This window comes from Cyanistes caeruleus, chromosome 4 (genome assembly GCF_971803275.1).
Source record: "Cyanistes caeruleus chromosome 4, bCyaCae1.hap1.1, whole genome shotgun sequence".
NCBI classification, from domain to species: domain Eukaryota; kingdom Metazoa; phylum Chordata; class Aves; order Passeriformes; family Paridae; genus Cyanistes; species Cyanistes caeruleus.
The window spans coordinates 56,185,593-56,204,772 of NC_141704.1; positions in this window are offsets into that span (position 1 = coordinate 56,185,593).

Consider the following 19,180-nt stretch of genomic DNA (forward strand, 5'->3'; position numbering starts at 1 on the left):
GTGTTCATGTCATCAGTCAGCCATACCACTCCTGATGAATACTGGCAGAATTGGGATGGCCAGGAAATAATTGTGACAGAAAAGTGCAAGGGTAAAAAAAAAAAAAAAAAAGGACAGGATAGGGTAGGGAAAAACAATGGGGAAGACACATCACAGCTAGAAAGGAATGTAAACTATGTCAGAAGCTATGTTAGACCCCTTTGCTGACATGCAGACATTCACAAAAGCATTTCCAGTAAACAATAGATACTTCATTCTCAGGCAGTATGAGTGAGGAGATTAGAAATAGTCTAAAAAATGTGAAACATTTCCTCCCCTCCTCCTTTTCCCTGGCCTCTTCTCCATTCCTGAACTCCAGCACAAACACACATTTTGGATAGTTTTATAGTCAAAACCAATTTGGTTTAACACAAAAAAAAAATGCACCTGAAATGGATTTAATACTTAGCAAATACTCTGGCAGAGGGTGCCCTCAGATGCCACTGACACCACATAGCGGTCTGCAAACTCTTGTCACAGTGGCATTGCCTCTGTTGAATTGTTATTAATTTTATTTAGCAAGTAGGTACATCTCACATTTGTGCTTGTGAGATCTGTGGCAAAAGAAACAGCAATTTGCTCTTGGCTTTAAAATCCTTAATTAGATTTCTGAGATGGATTTCTCTCCTTGTAACCAGGAGTGCTGACTGGAAAGTTGTGGGCGGGAGGACAGAGGAGAAAGAAAGAATTTTGCCTGCACAGCAGTTCAGAAGAGGCTTAGCCAGGATCTGAAATAGAAATGAGTAAAGGTTTTTTTCTTAGCTGAAGAAAATAAACAAGTATCATGTAACTGATTGTCCCATCAACAGCAATTTCTTAAAGTTGATTTATTTTGGATTAATATCCCATCTTAACTAAAAGGAAAAAAAGAGAGTGAAATACTTTAGCAGTGTCATTTGCAGATGGAAAGCAACATAGCTGGGATTATCCCTAAAAGATTGCGACTTGTGATGCATGCTTCCTCGTTAGATTTTTTGGAAAAGAGAATTAATTACCATGCAAGTGCTGATTAAGGGATGTGAAAGACCAAATAAAAACATTTGCTTTCAGCCCAGTGTCTGATGCAGGCAAGCAGATCAGGAAACCAATTTTTTTTTTTTTTAATAAGATGTATTTCTTATTCTTACCAGATGGGCTTGACCTAAACCACACAACCTTTCTCCATCAGAAGTTTCCCAAAAATTTTATTTATATGAAACTTGTGGTGATTGGTTCTTTCACTCTTTTTTTCCCTTCCCAGTCCCCCTCTCTCTCTGTTAGGACTTATGGAACTAGCAGGGTTTGTACCCTGGAAAAGATGATTTTCAGCTGCAGGAAAAACGGGTGTAAGTATGAACACTGATGTGTTCATTTAAAATGTGAAATAGCATCTTAAATGCACCCAGAAACGTGTGTGACTCTCTAGGACCACACAGAAAACAAAGTGCCGTTCACTCAGGGTCTGGTTTTCCACCCCCTTTTTTATTTTGGATCCCGTGCCTGCAGGTGCTATATGTAAGTCAGGAAGAGCAGGATTTATTTTTTTCCCTACACGTGTGCTGTTCCCTGTGGTTGGGTGTGCGGGATGCAGCCGGGGGAAAGGGAAGCGAGGAGCCCTGGCAGGTGAGGCAGGTCACAGTGCCACCGCGTGTCCCCGTGCTGGAACTGGCCGAGCCAGCAGAGCCGGCAAAGCACGCTCGGAGAGCACACAGGAAAGGGTTAACTGCGTGCTTTAAATCCTGGGATACGTATTTTTAATTTTTATTATTTTTATTATTTTTATTATTTTTATTATTTTTATTATTTTTATTTATTATTATTAATTTTTATTTATTTTTATTATTATTTTTATTATTATTTTTATTATTATTATTTTATTTTTATAATTTAAAATAAATAATTTTTTTATTTTTTATTCTGGCATCATTTTTGGAAGCAGAGAAGCAGAAGATCACCTATTTGGTCCTAGAGGATAATTGAAAGTAAATGATATTTTTATATATTTATATAAATTAATTAAAGTAAAGTAAATTAAAGGATAATATTAAAGTAAATGTCTTTTTCTGAGACACCTAGAGGAAAAGTGCCATTTTTACATCGGTGAAATGAGTGTGATAGCAGTTCTCTGCCTGTAAGAGATATTGCAATAAACAAAGTGAGGGCTGTGATTGAGACTGTCCCTGACCTAGACAGAGTTCAAGGGAGCAGAGAATTGCCTGAGGAAAGGAAGACCACAGTCACACACACACACACACACACACAATGAAAATTATTCTCATTGAGATGTCACAAACCTTCACTCACTCCAATGAGGTGGGTGTGGAACTGCTGGTTTTGAAAATCCAGGCTGTAGCCTAGAGCTGAGTAAGTGACTTGGGCAATGTCATCCCAAAACTGCTGTGTGGCCTTGGCTTCATGTCTCAAGAGAGCCAAGGACTGCAGATAACAGTGGCTCCTCAGGCTTTTTTTTTTTTTTTTTTATTGTGTAGTAGGACAGGACTTGCCTGCATCCTGGCCTTGTGAGCAAAGCCCTGTTCATTTCATCAGCCAGGCCTCAGTTTGTTTCTCCCTGCAGCTGGAGGGGTTGGTGTGTGTCCCACCCAGAGCAGGGTGGCAGCTGATGCTGGCCAGGGTTGTAGCCCTCAGGTAAAATCTGTGCCCGGGCCACAGTGTGAGGAGCAGTTTTGGGCTGTGTCACTGCCACAAAGTGCTTGGTCTGGGCTGGGTGGTACTGCCAGACACCCTTGCTGGGGTGCATTCAGCCAAGGGATGTTTTCTGAAGGCTGTGCCCAGCACAAGCTGGGGGTCAGATTGTTCTCTGCTACAACAGAGCAGCCTCCAAGAGAAAGGGGGATGTGTTGGTGTGGGTGACATCGTGTACAGTGACATCTGTCCTCTGTGGTGCTGTAAAAGGGTTTTGGCACGGTGGGTGAGACAGCAGGAACAGAGGGAACTCAGACAAAGTTTTTAACACGTCTGACTGTGAATAATCTCTGTGGAGGTTCCCCAGATAGATCCTGGGGAATGTTTTACTTGATAGTAGGCTCCTCACCACTGTGGGTAGGGTCAGTCTGGTTGCACAGCTGCATTGGGAAGATATTTTTCAGAGATTAAGAATGAAGGAGACAGCATTAATCTAAATTTTCCATCTCCCAGCTGATCCTTTGTGTTTGGCAGGACCACCTGCACACTGTGAACTGGAGGTGAGGTGGTCAGCAAGTTCTGGGGGAAGGTGGCAAAGCCCCTTCTGTCTCAGCCAGTCAATATCTTGTGGATAACATTCCCTGACTGTGCTTTTCTTACTCAGTTTATCACAGCAGGCTCAAGGCTTGCTGGCAGAACAGACAAAACTGAGCAGCAGGGAAATATGGCCAAAGCTAAATCTGCATTTAAGCATCAATAAAGTAACAGCATGGCCTTATCCATGTGTTGGAGTGTTGTTCTGCTGACTCAAGCAATTGCCTGTGCCTAGGACTTGTTCTCTTATTTCTTTTCTTCCCAAATCCCCGTGCTCTGTTTTATCCTATCACTTTTAGACTCTCACTTTAACAATCAAATGTAATACTGTAAAAGTGTGAGTTTTCTTCTTCTTTCTCCTTTTTCAGTCTCAGAGATGCACATCAGCAGTTTTTGGAACAAAGGTTATGCCCTGCATCTGTCAGTTCTTGAGTCATCTGGGCTCTGGGAAGACAGCCAGGGAAGAACTAGGAGGACATATTCAAATGGTCTTATCAGATCCTGTGCTATAAAGAGCAGCAATGCAATGTGACTCGTCTGCCAGGTTTGGAATGAAAGGAATGAAGTGGGGCTAATTTCAGGAAGCTGCAATCTCTGCTTTGAGTAACACACTTACTCTGTTGTCTCAGGTGTGGACGTTTTCCCAGGCATTAACATTTTGGTCACTGTAGTAAAAGAATGTGCTGTATGTGTAGGTGGAGGTATAAATATTCTGAAAGTGAGGGCACTGGAGTTTGTTTGTGTTTATTTGAGCTGTTATTGTGTGCAGCAGCACCTAGAGGCTCTGAATTTTTATCAAAGCCCAAAGTCCTCTTTCACTGGGGGCTGCATGTGTGAGAGTTGTTTGACTTCACCTTGTGCTGCAGGTAAACAATACCATCCAAATGACTGATGTCTCATCTTTAAATACAAGTCAGGGATGGAGAAATGAAATGTTTTTCCCGAGGAAATGTGGCACCCCAGAAATTGAAGACCACCTCTTATTTTTTGGCTCCTAATTTTGTAATGTATGAGGTATGGTTATTGAGGAAAATATTAGAGCAACATTTTAAAACTCCTTTTTCACCTAGTGTTAGTAGAAAAATTTATATTGGTCATATATCTTATTATATCATCTTATTATATCAATGAGATGATAAAGCCTTGAGATAAAACTATATTCTTTTTGTTTTTGGGTTTTTTTTTCATAAGAACTGTCAACACCTGTCCTTCAGACAAAATGAAAATTCCTATTTTGATTAAAATATCCTAATTTCTTTTCCTGTTATATTTAGTCAATTTGTAGAAATCAGTGCTAAGGGGGCTTGAGGAGTATATCTACTCATTTTCTGCTGTAAAACAGGATTAACTGTATCTAAAATAACACAGATATCTTCCTAATCTGCTTTTAATATATTTAATACATGATGGGAGGCTATTTCTATATCATTCTGTTTATCCACAACCTGAGGATGCACACATGAAAGATCTGTTATAACAGACACTCATCTGCATAATGCCAGGTCATGCATCCTACCCAGTCACCAGAAGAAAATGACAGAATGCACTAAAACCTGCAGGAGGTGAAGCTGGAAGGAAACTGAAGTGTACATGGGTGTTCATTTTGGAATTCTTAACTGCACAAAGCAGGCACAGATCTGGCTGGCCTCTTTCCTTGGGGAAGGGAAATCTCAGTTAGACTCCAGCTGCCAGAATAGTGTATAAGCAGTTTGTGTGTAAGCCCAGCAGGTCCAGCTGGCCAGCAAGGACTGCTGTTGAGAGCTGCTCCATGAGCACAGTGATTTCCCAACAGTTCAGGGAGGTTTTTTTGGGGGTGGGTTTCTTTTGGATGCATCAGGTTGATTCACATTTTATGGGCACACTTTTTGTAAGTGAGGTCAGGAAAAGAATAGTGCGATCTCATCCTGGCTCAAAATAAATGCAAACAGGTTTGCAGTATAAAAAGCTGCCTGGTTTCCTAAACTTTTTAAGGTTTATAACTCTTTTTAGGTTTTGCTGTTAGCACGAAGAGTGGTGGGTATAATACAATGGAAAAGTTAATATCCTGGGCATTTCCAGCATGGTTTAGGGAGTGCACAAGAAACATGCCTACCCTAAGGTAGCCTACCATGTTGTCACAGTGGCCAGCAGTGGATGTCTGCTATAAAAACAGCACAAAGGTGGAACAATACTCCCCAAGTATCCTTCCAGAGGCAGTACCTTTGTGTTTAATTGTCTTTAATGATTTCCCCCATTCATTTGAGTGATGCCTTTTTGCATGATTATTGCCCCCTCTGAAATAGGTTATACAGCTCAATTACAGGGTATGAGAAGGTACATTCCCTTCTGTGTTGTTCCAAAATGCTGGATGATAATTTCATTTGATGTAATCTATTTTTGGTATTATGAAAGGCAAAAAAAAAAAAAAAAGGAATTAAAGTCTCTCATTCATCCTGTCTGTGCTACTGATTATGCAGTTCACTATTATGTTCCTCTGAAATTGGTTTTCCAGGCTGAAAAGTCCTAACCTTTACATCTCCCTTTCTAGGCAAATTATTTCAGACTGTAGGTCATCTTTATGAGCCTTCATTTTTCTTGCTCAACTCTACAATTTTTAAGATGAGATGCCAGAACTGCACACAATATTTAAGGTGCTGAGACGCCTTGGACTTACACAGTGATATAGTGATTATTTCCTTTATTTTCTTGCCCATTCTGCACCTAATGATTCCTTTATGTTCAGTTAGCATTTTTGGCTGCTGCTAAACTGACATTTTGAAGTCAAACATTCGTGCAGAGGATTTTTTCTTTTGACCTTCACATTCCTTGAAGAATGTTGAATATAAACACGTTTTAGTAGTTATTACAGAGATAGTCCTTGATAGTAACATTGTGACACCAGCCAAAAATGCCACTGGGAAGAGAGTCAAAACCAGATGCTCCCCCTTGAGTTGCCTGACTAGCTTATCCGTGAAACACTCCTGTAGAGTGTCTAAAAATACCTCAGTGACATTTAAATCTACATAGGAGTAATTAAATTCTGCTATTATTATGGCATTTCCAGTCCTGGCAGGCTCTCTGAAAGGGATTTTTCCTTAGTTTGTCACTGTGGTTAACTGTCCTGATCTTGACCTGGATTAGTGCTAATGTGCAGACTTTGCTTTGAGAGCTCCTTTTAAATATTTTGCCTGACACATCTGTATGGGATTTGAGATTTGCAGTTGGACATCAAACCACTGCTTTAGTTTTGGTGGTCTTGCAAGTTGTCCCTAGGCTTTAAAATGCACATCCACCTTAATGATGAAGGTCAAGTGTGTAAACACAGAGTTTAAATTTGTGAAGGTCTAAATAACCAATTCTGAATAAACCAGAATATTTGGCAGAAACACATTTTTAACCCATAGAGCGTAAGCAGTGGATGGAATCCAAATTTAAATTGCTTGCTTTGTTCCAAATACTGCAAAATGTTTCACATATATTCATGGACAACTTGACAGCATCACCCAAACAGACTTTTTGGCACCTAGAGCCCTCCAGCCATCTGCATAATGAGATGAAACCTTGGTGGGGGGTTCTTATAAGCATTCTCTAGCTGTGGCTTGATCAGTATACTCAAACACTCTCATGCCTACCCTCCACTCCCTTGTTGCATAATAAATTCATGTAAACTTGTCCATATCACAGCACCTGCCATCTGTTAATCCAGGTGTTAAATCTGGACGGTGGAAGTTCTCTGTGCCACTCAATTGTCCCTTGCTATGTGCTACATCTCCTGAAGTCAACTATCATTTCAATATTAGAAGGAGATTTGGATGCTGCCGCTTTTTTTGCCAGTTTCTGGAGTCTTTTAGATAAATGATAGAAATATGTGCAGACCCATCGTGCTCTCTGAAGCATCCTGTTTCATTTTTAGATTCATGAGGACTGTAACTAGGAATTTCCTTCTCTGTGCCAGCAGACACTGTATTTCACTCCTCTTCAGCAACTCCAGGCAATAATTCCAAATGGGAGAGTGGGATAAAGTGCTTCCTGAAAATCTGAAGTAATGGTTCCAAATACATCCCTGATGTGAAGCCACTGCCAGTAATGCAGATACAGCATGGATGAATGTTGTCTTGGCCTCCACTGAATCGGTTTCATTTGCTTTTGGCAACATGCTGCAGATTTTTTTTTAAATTAATCTGTCAGTCTCCACGATCTGAATCCAGTCTGGCTGATCTTGTTCAAGTTGTAATTTTTTTTTTGACACTGACGAAAATTAATTGATCCCTAGATATGCTGTTCATGGTAATTTATTTCCTGCAGCTGCAAAAAACCCTTATCTCAACAGAGAATTTAAACTGGAATATTCAACCCAAAAGTAGACTAAGCAGACAAGCACATTTCTTTTTTGTCTAGATCTTATTTGGAAGAAGAGACTGCACAATGTGCAATGGCCAGTAATTTAACTGGAAAATCACTGTGGACATCTTCTGTTACTGACAGGCCTCCTTTCCAGCCCCTCTGAAAGCCTTGCTGAAAATTTTCCCCACTAGACCTGGAATCATGTGCAGAGAAAAGATTGGAATTTCTTCCCCAAACTCGTTTTTTTTTAACATGGATAGAACACCAAAGGCTTTCAGTTGTTAAATCACTGTTTCATTTAGAATATAAATTAATCAATTAGGGCATCACAGTTTTTTAAGACATTTTTACATTAAAATGGATGAATAATAATAAATTTCCTTTCTGGCCACCCTGATCCTTGCAGAATTTGTTGGTTTTGTTTGTTTCCCCTTGTCCATCATGACCCCTACAGCTTCTTCTGGTTTGCTGAAGAAGTCAGCAAACTTCTCAGGGTACTGTGCAATGCCAACTTTCACATAACTTTCTGCCAAAATGATAGGTTCCACTTCTTTTTTTGCACTTTCAATTAAAAGCTTTTGTTCTTTCCTGTGTGGTGGCTGCAGCAGCAGCTTGGCCACAGGGTGAGATTCCAGGCTTGCCTTGCTGCAGCTGCTGCAAAACGAGAAATTTCTGGTTTTACTGGGTTGGCTTTCTGTGAGACTGGCAGGTGAAGGAGCAGCACCAAATCCTCTGGCAGTAGCTGGCAAGTAGCTGAAGAGGTCTGTTCTCTCTTGCAGGCTGCCCCTGACTTCTCTTGGGGGTCTCTTTTTCTCCTTTCTCCCTCTCTCTAAAAGAGCTCAATATAACTCAGAGTGCAGTGGCCCAGATGAAACAGACCTTGCTCTCTTGCAAGATGCCAAACATATAAAAATCTACAATATGGAAAGGAAATTAGGTTGTCTCATCAAAAATATATAGGCAAACATACATGTAAAATGCATACATCCAATTTTATGCATTTTAGGTGGAAAAGAAGATGAAAATGTGTGTCTTTAGGAATTGCAGTCAGTTGGAAAACATGCATGAGCTACCTTCCATAGCTTTCCTCTCACTACTAGCATCCATCAGTACCAGTTTGTTTATTCCCTCCTGGACTGAGTAATTTAGCTCCTTTTTTCTCCATCATAAGGACATGATTGAAAAAAAGCTCTGTCTTCTGTGCTGTATCCACAGCTCTGAAACAACATCTGGGCAATAGTTCGAATCAAGAAAATTGAATACTGTTAATATTGGTCTCTTTGTGTTGTATCAGCTTCCTCTCCTACCCCATTGTGAGAGCTGCTCTGAGCTTTTTGAGCTCCCATTCTGTGCTGGGCTGTGTTCTGCTCTGAGGTTTGGCACTCTATTAGTAACGGGTGATGTGGCTCTTCATTTTTTGTGTATGAGCACACAGAGGAATGCACAGACAAGCACAGACTAATGCTCCCATTCTTATATCCAGGGGAGTTCACTGGAGAGGAAGAAACTCTGGATTTCTTGTCTACTCGTTGCTATGAAATAGGACTGCAAATTGTTTTCTAGGGATGTCGAGGTTTTAATCAGTTGCAATTCCACATGGATAAAAAAACCCAAAGAACAAATAACTTATAACATGAAGAGCATAGATCTGTGCATTCAGTGGCTGTATGTGGGACCAAAGAATGCATATTTCATCCAAACCAGAGTAGAAGTTTGACCCTTTTTCATCAACATATTCCCCAAGCTGTGTCAGTACAGATTTGGCTCATTGTATATTTTCATGGATTACAGTCTGCAATGGAAGTGGAGGACAAAAATCCCTTGGGCTTCTGTCTTGTATCCTGATCATATTCATGGGAATTTGGCCATAAAATGACATGGCTGCCCTATATAATGTTTGGCTTTGTGTAGCCACACTTCTTTCCTCTGAAAGCCAAGGTGTGACAGGGGGGAGTGAAAAGGTGGGGCTACTGTGCCTTGTATGAGCTGGGATTTGTCCATGGCACAGGCATGAGCCTCCTGTGTCCACTTCAGGAACACTCTGAATCTGTTTTAAAAAACAACCACGGTAAGCCAGGCTTACATACAGGGCTGCAAAAAGCTGCATGACAAATCCCAGCTGGAAAATGGAGACAACAGAAAACCCCCAGAGATCTCCTACTTCACTTTGCCTGAAGTCATACAGGCCTTGAATCCTGAGATCCACTCCAGGACTTTGACCCTTCTGCTGGCAATTTGTTTATTCTAATTATGAATGTAATGGTTCTTTGAGCCATTTCCTCTCGTATTAATCATCAGATGGCAATAATGCTGTTCAGGTAGCTCTTCTATCCCAGTTTTTATCTCTTCCAGAAGGAGGAGTACTTAAAAAGACAAATTATGTATTTGTATTCCATTTTATAAAGGATAACTATATATTATTATGGGTTTCAGTGTGAAATAAAAGTGATTAAAAAAGAGTCTGTATCAAACAGGGGTATTTTGCTTAAACTTAACTACATTTGTCAAACAAAAGGTCTTGTCTGAGTTCTTTTTCAAAAGCTGTTTTTTAATTACTGACTTTATTTCTTGGTTATTGTACATAGGAGAAGAGTGTGACTGCACTTGTTAGCCATTTTTCCCCACACAGTGTTATTCCTTTTCAGAAATTGTATAATCTTGTAGCCCACTGAGAAATAAATTAAAAAGCACAGAGATTTAATCCTCAAACTAAATCTCCAATTAAAGTTGCAATTGCTCAAAGTGTTGTTTATTTTCCTTTTTCAAACTTAGTAAAAGGTTACTTGGAATGTAGCTAATGACAATTTTGATGGACTTATAAGAAAATGTGCTTATATAATACTTGACTTCAAGGTGGCATGAAAACATTGCAATTAAGTTCTGTAAGACTCACTGAACTCTTTGGTTTCTTTATGTGCAGATTAAGGACTTTGCAGGAAGTTTTAGCCAGGCAGGAGCAAAGATGGGGAGGTAAAGACAGGATCTATGGCTTTTCACCCTCAGCAAGATCTGCTTCCAGCACAGAGATGGGGAAAGAATGACATTTTTTCATCAAGAGGAAAGAAATAGGAAATGATGAAGAAAGAATAATAAAATAGAGATGGGAAATGGTGTTAGATTTATTCAGACTGAAAACAGAGCCTTCATGAATTGAGTAATAATAGCAAGAAAGTATTTGAACTTAGGGTTGAATCAATCTGCTCCAAACTTTAATGAATTTTGAATTGTGTCTCTGTATTGTTAGTGTCTTTTTAATAGAAAATAATAAAAGATTGGAAATATAGGCAAGTTGCATGTTACAATAAGCATAGTAATGAATTTTGGTAATAAACATAACTCTGAAAATGTAAAATAAGTTTCTTATGTCAGAATATGGGATATAATAAAATGTCTCATTAAAAAATTGGATAATTTACTTTTAATTTATACTTCTAAACTTTCTACTGAGACAAGTAATAAAGAAAAATGACAATTTCTGTTTGGTCACACAGGCCAGTAAAAGCTTTAAGAAAGTTATTTTATGTGTGAGAGAAGGAAGGTTGGGTTGAATTTATCACGCTATCAACCAAAATGGGGAATTCCTGAAGTACTAATGAGTCTGCATGTTTCATACCCATTATTATGTTCTGCAGAAAGTGAAGGTTACATTGTGGGATATTCTCTCCTGATGGGACCAAACTGACACAATATCCATGAGGAACTGCAAGTTTACCTGCTGACACACTAAGGGTTGAGGCTTGAAGAATAGATAGAATGACAATTCCTTTTGAAATGCCATGGAAGTAAAATAAGACAATTGCACTCAAGGATATTATAACCCTTCCAGGACCTTAGAGCTCTAGAAAGGCACATTTGCACAAGCACAACACTTTAGGAGAAAGAAGGATAAAGTATGATGGCTATAAAACAGTGACTGGGTAGTGTAACCTAGAGGCCACTGAGGGTGGAAAGACTTATTTTGAGCAACAATGTCATCTTTCCGTTTTGTTTATTTTAATTTTACATTGAAATAGCAGTGATAAGTCATGGCTGAAATAAAGACATTTCTTGCATGTCAAACAAAGTGATGTATTGAAAGGTGTGAAATGTAACTATGACCATTAAGAGAGCTTTCAGCTTTAAATTTTGCCTCCATGAGAAACATCTGAGATGTGATAATCATTAACAGTTCAAAAATCTCCTACAGAGAAAAATGAAAGGATCATTTTGGGCATTCATCTGTCAGAGATGCTTCAGTTCACAGAAATAGCCTGTTCTGTGCCAGAGGCAACATAAATTAAGCCAAGTCAGTGATATCTTTCAAGACTGGAAGGTACTGCCTTTTGTGGGATATTGATGGGAAATATGGAAGACCCCATTTCAGATAATTGAATGAATCCTGAAAAATAATCATGGAATAATTTGTGTTGGAAATTACCTTTAAAGACCACCTAGTCAACCACCCTGCAATGAACTGGGACATCTCCACCTCAGTCAGGTTGCTCAGAGTCCTGTCTCTGAAACCAGAGGAACTACTGCATTGTTGTCAAGCACATTTAAGAGGAAACAGGCTAAACCATCATGCAAATATTTCAAATCTGAGATAGTAGTGTTGTATACACAGATGTCCCCCAGGACTTTCTGCTCTGCTGGTCTTTGTTCTTCCTCTGCTGCTGCACAGTGCCTGACTCCCTTGGATCTTTATTAAAAATGAGATTTCTTCCCTGAGAGTTGTTGACCAGCTACCTTTTGTCAGATTTTACCCTGCTGCAGTCTGTACAAAGTCGACAACAGGATGACATTCCCCTGGACTTCCCAGAAAAGCAATGCAGGAAAGCAAGACCTTACAGGCTGTTGAATATTTTATTTGTGTGTACAGTGCAGTTCAAAAGAATATTGCAGAGCTTGCCTGTGACTCTTCTAACTTTGATTGTATCAACCCACGAGGCCAGGATGCAGTGATTTCAGTGGTTTTATTTTGCTGGAGGAAGACCAGCAAGGGTGAGAAGCATCAAAGGGAGGAGCAGAGCGATGTGGAGTGTGAGGAATGGCTGGTTAGGCATGTGTGTTGGCGTTTATTAGCCATGCACGTGCCATCTGCTGAAGGAACAGAAGGAACAAAAAAATAATCACACCAAGTGGATTTTGCTTCTTCCTCTGTAGAGATTTTTCTGGGAATCTTTCAGGGAAGAGAGGACCTGAAATCTTTGTATCCAATCACATAAGACAGTTACCACCACTGCGAGGTTCTTTCCCTGGAAATGAGTACCTTGCATAAAAATTCTCAAACCACTGACACACAATATAAATTAAAACTTGCAGCTTACATTGAGAGAACTTCAAGAAGAGAACACCGAGGTTATGAATCCAAGTATTTTGAGTTAAGGAAATGTGAGAATTAAGGCACACATAAAATATGTACAGTTCTAGGCTGGCCAGCACAAATATGGAAATAAATAACTTATAGGAACATTTGCAGTGGAAAGGGTCAGAGTAAACAAATGGAAAATGAGTCATCCGTTGTTCAAATGCCTTTTGGTATGATAAGAACTTTAGATTTTGATCAGTAAATACACTGAAGGAACTTTATATGAACCTGGCTGCATTAAACTGAATTTTCAAAATGACTCAAATAAAGGATTGGCCAATTTTAGCAATAAACTCCAGCTTCTTTTGGAAATAAGATTTTAATGCTGTGATATTAATCTTGAAAGCATATTTTTATTCCCCAAATAAAGCTAGAAACAAAGAAAAGAAACTACAATATGAAGAAATTAGAACTGCAGAATTAAATGACGTTGCCAAAAAATGCTGAGTATGAACATTCTGTGTGTATTTTCCATGTCATCTGGAGGTAACAGACTGCCCAAGGGGCTTTTCTCAGGATCTGCCTTGGCCATCAACTAGAAAGTATATAACACAAAATTATTCCTATGGGTAAAAACTGACCTGAAGTAGCTCTTTGTAATCTCACAGCATTGTTTTGGGAATGGAGACACAGTTCTGTATTCTCGTACGTGTGAATTCTTAAAGAAGCCATTTCTATGCAGTGGGCATAAAAATTTCAATATTGTATGTAACGTTTACTAGGAGCAGTGTTAAAAGGAGGTCATTTTACTACATTCTTTCTTTCTTTCTCAATAACTGCTGGCAGTGTTCTTAGTACAACTCTTTCATTTGTCTGTTCTACATATTTCTGCTTTGGTTGGATAGTGATATTAGCTGAAATAAGACTTCTCATCTCCAGTCAGTCTTCTGTTGTCAGCTATGCCTTTATGTTCTGATTTGCAGAAAAACATGCAGGTTTTCTTTTTAAATTTCATAAGATATATAGTGTTTAAAGCATTGATAACTTAGGGGTTTCTTTTGGTATCAAACAAATTATTGTTTTCTTGTTCTTCCGACAGGATGCTCTATGGTTTTGAATGATAGTTGAATCCTGTGGCCTTTTAAAGACAGCAAGAGAAATAAATTTTCTCTCTTTCAGATTAATTTTCCTGGTAAAGGCTTAGAAAGGATCTTTGTGGGAATGAAATATAAAATTAAGGGACTGCTGCAGCCAAACCTTACTTATCTATTTTTCCTTCCTTCCTTCCTTCCTTCCTTCCTTCCTTCCTTCCTTCCTTCCTTCCTTCCTTCCTTCCTTCCTTCCTTCCTTCCTTCCTTCCTTCCTTCCTTCCTTCCTTCCTTCCTTCCTTCCTTCCTTCCTTCCTTCCTTCCTTCCTTCCTTCCTTCCTTCCTTCCTTCCTTCCTTCCTTCCTTCCTTCCTTCCTTCCTTCCTTCCTTCCTTCCTTCCTTCCTTCCTTCCTTCCTTCCTTCCTTCCTTCCTTCCTTCCTTCCTTCCTTCCTTCCTTCCTTCCTTCCTTCCTTCCTTCCTTCCTTCCTTCCTTCCTTCCTTCCTTCCTTCCTTCCTTCCTTCCTTCCTTCCTTCCTTCCTTCCTTCCTTCCTTCCTTCCTTCCTTCCTTCCTTCCTTCCTTCCTTCCTTCCTTCCTTCCTTCCTTCCTTCCTTCCTTCCTTCCTTCCTTCCTTCCTTCCTTCCTTCCTTCCTTCCTTCCTTCCTTCCTTCCTTCCTTCCTTCCTTCCTTCCTTCCTTCCTTCCTTCCTTCCTTCCTTCCTTCCTTCCTTCCTTCCTTCCTTCCTTCCTTCCTTCCTTCCTTCCTTCCTCCCTTCCTCCCTCCCTTCCTTCCTCCCTCCCTCCCTCCCTCCCTCCCTCCCTCCCTCCCTCCCTCCCTCCCTCCCTCCCTCCCTCCCTCCCTCCCTCCCTCCCTCCCTCCCTCCCTCCCTCCTTCCTTTTTTTCTCCCAGAGCTGAATCACACACCAAAGTGATGAGCTTAAAAAAACTTGAGAGTGAAGAAAAACAGGTATCTTATAAAAATAGGCTTTTCCTACCATAAACTTTTTGTGTGTCTGTGTGTAATTAACTGTAGATCTCATATCCTAGGTTAAATTAGGTCTTCCTGAAGCCATCTCTGTATTATTTTTTAATTGATTTGTGTTTCAAACCTACACAGGAAAATGTTTGTTGAGAAAAATGAATGGCACTGTATTAAAAAACCAAACCAAAACATGTCTGATTTAAGCAGCAGTTTTCTCATGCTTGAAGTTTATTAAACTATTATCTGACAAATTACACTAACTTCACTGCAGCTGACAAATAAATAGGCATTTTACAAATATTATGTGGGATGTACAAGCTAATATCAATTAATAAGTTGCCAAGTTAGAATTTTTAATTGTGTTCAGAGTTATTTAATTAACCTTATGAATTTAAAGTCAAAATGAACTGAAGCATACAATCCAAAAACATGCTAATAAAAAAATCTCAATTAGCTGTCACAGGGTTTGGTTGACACATGTAGTGCTGTGGTTGTCAACAAAACAGTAGTAAAAAACCCCACATTGTACTCCTGAGTAAAGGAAAACAGCTTTTTTTAGCCAACACCGGTCTGTAGAGTGAACATAACACAAAGAGTACTCTGGAGGAAGGGGGAGATGGTTACCAAGATTCCTCTGTGCAACACATTTTAATATTTTTTTCCCACAAAAGGCTTAAGTTTGGTTAAATAATTTTCATTTGCTGTCCAAGGGTATAGTAAAAAAAGGTGATACAGATATTGTGAAGGCTCAAAAATCAGTCATAGCTCTACTACCACAGACTTTCCAAAAGAGGAAAGAGATTTGATCTTGTGTCTGAGGTAAAGCAAGGAGATGGACAAGGCTGAGGAAAGAACTTTCATCTTGTGCTGTTACAGATGCTGAGTCAAGAGTTGGAGATATGTGTCCTCCAAGCTGTGGTGACTTGCATGAGGCAAAAGAAGAGGCAAATCAAAGCTGTCCAGGGCCAACAATTTAAGGCATTTATAGCCCCTGTTAAAATGCCAATGCTGGATGACTCTCAGGGACTGGAATTTATCACTCTGTTGTATGGGGTTGTTTGTGTGAGATAAGATGAGGCCAAGAGGCCGATTTTCAATTGAACAATGATTTTCACAAATCATTTTAAGTGACCTTAGATTTCTGCCTCAGCAGACACAGAAAATACAATGAACCATTGTGGTTCCATTTACACTATTTTCTTTGAACCAAATTTCTCACCACTGCCACGAGTAATTGGAAAAATGGAAACCACAAAATTTCAGTGATAAATAAGTCCAGCTTCACATTGCCTCAAAGTATTAGCTGGTACCAAGATTGATACATTTTCTCAAATGTGTTTATCCTCACCTGAGTAAGAAAAGCCAAGGTCACTATGGCTCAAAAATGCAACTTCCAAATTGGCTTAGCATTCATTTGTAAGTAAATGAGTACAGTCTGGACAGACATTTTCCTTCCATTTTATCAAGCCTGCCTTTGATTTGTGCCAACCCAGTTGGAATATGGTCTTTCATCATATTTGTGAGCTACTCCTGACCGTCATTCACTGAGGACTGTATTTTCCAAGAGTGACCTACTGTTTGAGCACAAATAATCATCTGCTTCATGAATAAGACATGGGCTAATTTAAAGGGAAAAGGAAAGGGAACGTGGGCTAACTTAAGGGAAGAAGGTGATGATCCACTGGAAAAGGTTGTCCAGAAGTCTTGTGGAGCATCCATGCTTGGAGATACACAAAACCTGGCTTGACACAGCCCTGACCTTGATCTGAGCCAGGGCTTGGACTAGGTGGTCTCCCAAGATCCCTTCCCATCTCACCTACTCTGTGAGACTGTCCAGGTCAAACTTCAAAATGTAATTGAAATAATATTGTCTAATTTCTAGACATAACCAGTCTGTAATTTAATTTCTGATCCACCTGTTTAAGGCATGGGCAAATTCATATTGTAATTGTAATTGAAAAAAGTTAGGTCTGTAACACAAATCACATTTTGCAAACACTCCTATTCTTGCAGGAATTCAATTAAATATATATATACTTTAAGAAAAATAAATGAATGTAGCAGCTAGTAGCAGAAAAGAAAATGCTATCAGGAGATTTTGATGCAATGCCATTCTTGATTATGTTTATTAAGATTTCTTTACTAAACTGATCTACCTATTTTCTTCTCATCTAATTAAAATTAATTACAAGAGGAGTAATTATGCTTTCAGTCAGATCTGCTACACTGAGAAGATTATTTTCTTGAGTTCTAATTTTACAGCTGCATCTGATTTTGCACTATTGGATTATAATATGTGGATGCTCATCTTCTTGCAATTTCTAAAATGAAATTACTTATGTCGTGTGTGATTACTGAGACTTTCAAGAGTCATTTTGGTCAAGAGTGAGATAATTTGCCACTTTACCACAGAAAGATGGAATTTAAGCTGAGGATATTGCTGTGCTGGAAATAAATACTTAAGCTACTGTCCTTTCTCTGAAAAATATTAGAATAGTCATTTTATGAACACATATGTGTGCCACTGGATTATGCTGGGCAAATGGAGAAATACCTGTTCAGTTTTTAAAAAAAAAGACATTTAGCAATTGTAAGAAGATTGGAATCAGTGGGGATGAGTCCATTATGTTTCATGTAAGAATTGGTATACTAATATAACAGTTTGTTTATGTCTATTTATAAATGGTTTGCATATATTTCATTAAAAGTCTTCATGATTTAAAAATAAGATGTGGTTTGTCTAAATGAAGCAGATTCAGCTCTTTATCTGGAGGACAAAAATAGATTTCTCTATCTCAAAGAATCAAAAGCGATAAATAGAAATTAAAAGCTCTGAAAAATTGTAAAAATGTATTCTAATTTGCACATCAGCCTCGACCTGCAGACTGGCATCTCAGTGGATGGGGATGTATTTTGATAAAGTTGTTGTGCTGGAAAGGAAAAGAATGAAGGAAGTGTTGGATGAGCTGCTTGAGTGCACCCCAGCAAAGCCTGGGGGAAGGAAGAGTGGAGGCTCTGTTCTTCCCCCATGCACATTTCCCACTCATCCTGGTTGAGAGACAAAATGCACAGAATGATTACTTTATTAAGGAGTAATTCTGTAATTTAAGGATAAATTGGCCAGTGCCTAGTGTGCACCAGTGATGAAATTAATGGAACATAACCACTGAGATTAGAAACTGAACTTACTGTCCAGGGGCGTGTTTGCTCTATAAACCAATAAGACCTGAACACAACCAACCTATTCAGAAACAGCAACTGGGCTGAGAATGAAACAATTAATCAACTTGGAAAAGCAAGATCCACTTTGGTTTATTTATTTCAAATTGCTAAACCGGTTCTTTACAAGCCTTCTGTAACCAAAATACCCATTGTCTACAATTACTGATAAATTATATTCCTGCTGAAAGGGAATGCTGTGCTTATCTTCATTATGCTAGCTCCTATTTATCTAGGATAAAATGCACAGAAATTTGCTAAAGAAGCTGAAATATGTTTTAAGAATTGAAAGAATATAAGGGGTGTGCCACCTTGTTTATTTGTTGTGTTTGGTTTTGCTTTGCTTCTTTTTTTTTTTTTAAATTTAATATCTAGGTAATGTTGCAATGAAACACACACAAAAAAAATTTTAATTACTCTAATAAAAGAACTCAGACAATATTTCTCCTTGATTGAATTTTCTGATTATTTTATGTAACCAGAATACACTAGGCTCCTTAAAAATGTGATGCACTTTAATAAATGGAGGACTGGAAATGTAGCAATGTATGTACCATTCACTAAAAAGCACCGAAAAAGAACCCAAAAGCAAAATGTATTTTAAAATGCATTATTTAATGGTATTATTCCAACATAATTTCCTTTTCTTCAGTGAAAGTCCTACTGCCTTAAAAATGCTCCAAGCATTTTTCAAGTATGTAAGGATAAAAGGAGAAAATTAAGAGGGAGATGATGTTGAATAAGAATTTTAATCTATAAAAATTTTATAAGTTAAAAAAAACCCCTTAATATAGTACTTTAGATGTATACCTAGGAAATATTCCTTATTTAAGCAAAAGTCTTTTTCCCTGAAGAAAAAGGAGAAAATTTGAGCTTAAGTCAGCATAATCCATCCACAAATCACTTTTGCAGATCTTCAAATACATGAAATCTACAGCTTTCTTTTCTTTAAACAGAAAAGAGCAAAGACAGGATGCCATCAGGGGAGCTTTCTGACATTCTTCTTGAGTTACTTTGCCTTGTAAC